Below are 3737 nucleotides of genomic sequence, written 5' to 3' on the forward strand. Positions count from 1 at the left end.
CACACTCGAGCTATTTCTGTGATTCTCCAACACTCGCTGCTCTTTTCTTTCCATCTGCCCCCCCCCCCCCCCCCCCCCCATCCCCCTTTGTCTTTGCCTTTCCTTCCTCCGTCTGCCACTAGAAGAACGAGTGAGAGACAGTTGGCACCCAGTTGGCACTGGATGGCGGATGGTGGCAAAATGGCTGCTCGGGTCTCATCCGTCCCCCTTTTCCTGCACCTCCCTCGGCCCCTCTTGAGAGAAGTAACCCAGATTTGAAAATGAAGTCCCTTCAATCTCTCCCTCTCCTCTCCTCTCCTCTCCTCTCTCTCTCTCGCTATCTCTCTCTTGGTCTGTCTATCTTTTTCATCCTCCTCTTGGTAAAAACAGCATCCAATCTTGGAAAGCGAGTACCACCTCCATCCACCATCTCGTCCTCCTCCTCACCCACCCCGCCTGTGGGTGAACGGATACTTACACTTACCACTCCTGGAGCGCTTCAATCGCGTTCGCTTTCTGCCGTTTTGTCCAGACTGCTTCCTGTCTTTTTTTTTTTTTTTGTTTCATATTTCACGCCGGCTCATTTCCTTTCCACTTTTTGGCCAAGCGGCCATCTACAGGTGCTTCTCTGAGCTGAACATCAGGGGAGGGCCAAGGAAGTGAAGGAAGCCGTTTCAGGTATCGTCCTGGCGTATTTCATCGTCATAAGATAAGCGTCTGTGTCTTATGTCTTATGTCTTATGTCTTATAGAATCCATGCAATATTCCGCTTTGTCCAAACTTGCTGTGAAATCTGTGAATAAGGGCCAGGAAAGACGTGGGGGAGAGGCCGGGATACTGGAGCAGGTGGTGAGGGTGTTGTTGGCATGGCAACGGGAGGCAGAGTTGACATGGCGACCGGGGCGAGGGCTGGAGGGAGGTGGGGGGGGGGGGGCGGTGAGAGAGATAGAGATAGTTGGCAGGCTGGACGGGCGATATGTGGGACAGTTGTGTTAATTGTGTAGTGACTCCAAGTCTCTTAAGAGGCTTTTGGCGCTGCGTGCAAATTAACCTCTATCTTCTTCATTACCTTCCTGTCCTTTCCTCCATACCTGTCGCTTTTCCTGGTAAAAATACACCAGGAGAGAAAACATTCACATACACAATCATCAGAGTTCACACAAAACAGGACCACACATGCGCTCTAAAGAGATGAAAAGCAGCTAGCATGAGGACGTAGCAACACGAAGAACTAGTTTTTTTCGTGTAGTGACACAACGCCTCGTTAGTTTCGCCTCCTCGGGCCACGGCCGAGAGGTAACACCGACTGTCTACTATATTGGGTGTAACGGTGAATATAGGGGTGTTATGTCATGTCCAGAAGGCTCTAATAAAGTAAAAAGACGCTTTGATGCTCAATTATTATCAGACATCCCTACTTATTTGTCTTATTTTTTTAGATTATATCTACTATATGGGGTGTAAAGGTGAATATAGGGGTGTTATGTCATATCCAGAGGGCTCTAATAAAGTTAAAAAGCATAAGGTTGTAAAGACACTTTGATGCTCAATAATTATCAGACATCCCTACTTATTTGTCTTATTTTTTTAGATTATATCTACTATATGGGGTGTAAAGGTGAATATAGGGGTGTTATGTCATGTCCAGAGGGCTCTAATAAAGTTAAAAAGCATAAGGTTGTAAAAAGACGCTTTGATGCTCAATAATTATCAGACATCCCTACTTATTTGTCTTATTTTTTTTTAGATTACATCTACTATATTGGGTGTAAAGGTGAATATAGGGGTGTTATGTCATGTCCAGAGGGCTCTAATAAAGTAAAAAGACGCTTTGATGCTCCATAATTATCAGACATCCCTACTTATTTGTCTTATTTTTTTAGATTATATCTACTATATGGGGTGTAAAGGTGAATATAGGGGTGTTATGTCATGTCCAGAGGGCTCTAATGAAGTTAAAAAGCATAAGGTTGTAAAAAGACGCTTTGATGCTCAATAATTATCAGACATCCCTACTTATTTGTCTTATTTTTTTTTAGATTACATCTACTATATTGGGTGTAAAGGTGAATATAGGGGTGTTATGTCATGTCCAGGGGGCTCTAATAAAGTAAAAAGACGCTTCGATGCTCAATAATTATCAGACATCCCTACTTATTTGTCTTATTTTTTTTTTAGATTTTATCTACTATATTGGGTGGAAAGGTGAATATAGGGGTGTTATGTCATGTCCAGAGGGCTCTAATAAAGTTAAAAAGCATAAGGTTGTAAAAAGACGCTTTGATGCTCAATAATTATCAGACATCCCTACTTATTTGTCTTATTTTTTTTAGATTACATCTACTATATTGGGTGTAAAGGTGAATATAGGGGTGTTATGTCATGTCCAGAGGGCTCTAATAAAGTAAAAAGACGCTTTGATGCTCCATAATTATCAGACATCCCTACTTATTTGTCTTATTTTTTTTAGATTATATCTACTATATTGGGTGTAAAGGTAAATATAGGGGTGTTATGTCATGTCCAGAGGGCTCTAATAAAGTTAAAAAGCATAAGGTTGTAAAAAGACGCTTTGATGCTCCATATTTATCAGACATCCCTACTTATTTGTCTTATTTTTTTTTAGATTTTATCTACTATATTGGGTGTAAAGGTGAATATAGGGGTGTTATGTCATGTCCAGAGGGCTCTAATAAAGTAAAAAGACGCTTCGATGCTCAATAATTATCAGACATCCCACCTTATTTGTCTTATTTTTTTTTAGATTTTATCTGCTATATTGGGTGTAAAGGTGAATATAGGGGTGTTATGTCATGTCCAGGGGGCTCTAATAAAGTTAAAAAGCATAAGGTTGTAAAAAGACGCTTTGATGCTCAATAATTATCAGACATCCCTACTTATTTGTCTTTTTTTTTTTTAGATTACATCTACTATATTGGGTGTAAAGGTGAATATAGGGGTGTTATGTCATGTCCAGAGGGCTCTAATAAAGTAAAAAGACGCTTTGATGCTCAATAATTATCAGACATCCCTACTTATTTGTCTTATTTTTTTAGATTACATCTACTATATTGGGTGTAAAAGTGAATATAGGGGTGTTATGTCATGTCCAGAGGGCTCTAATAAAGTAAAAAGACGCTTTGATGCTCAATAATTATCAGACATCCCTACTTATTTGTCTTATTTTTTTTTAGATTTTATCTACTATATTGGGTGTAAAGGTGAATATAGGGGTGTTATGTCATGTCCAGAGGGCTCTAATAAAGTAAAAAGACGCTTTGATGCTCAATAATTATCAGACATCCCTACTTATTTGTCTTATTTTTTTAGATTACATCTACTATATTGGGTGTAAAAGTGAATATAGGGGTGTTATGTCATGTCCAGAGGGCTCTAATAAAGTAAAAAGACGCTTTGATGCTCAATAATTATCAGACATCCCTACTTATTTGTCTTATTTTTTTAGATTATATCTACTATATTGGGTGTAAAGGTGAATATAGGGGTGTTATGTCAGGTCCAGAGGGCTCTAATAAAGAAAACTGCTCAACTCAAGTGGCCTGAAAAGTCGGATCATATGTACTGTAGTATCTTACTGTACGTCTTACACTCTCCTCCTTCCCTCCACCATGACCCACTCCACTTCCAATCCCTTCACCGGAAGCTCCGCCTCCCTGTCCTTGCATACTCCTCCTCCCCCCGCATTCAAGGTCTTCCACAACTAAATAGCATCCTCCCTGACATCCCACCATCCATCC

Source organism: Doryrhamphus excisus, linkage group LG19 (assembly GCF_037039965.1).
Source record: "Doryrhamphus excisus strain RoL-2023G ecotype Guam linkage group LG19, RoL_Dexc_Guam_v1.1, whole genome shotgun sequence".
NCBI lineage: Eukaryota > Metazoa > Chordata > Actinopteri > Syngnathiformes > Syngnathidae > Doryrhamphus > Doryrhamphus excisus.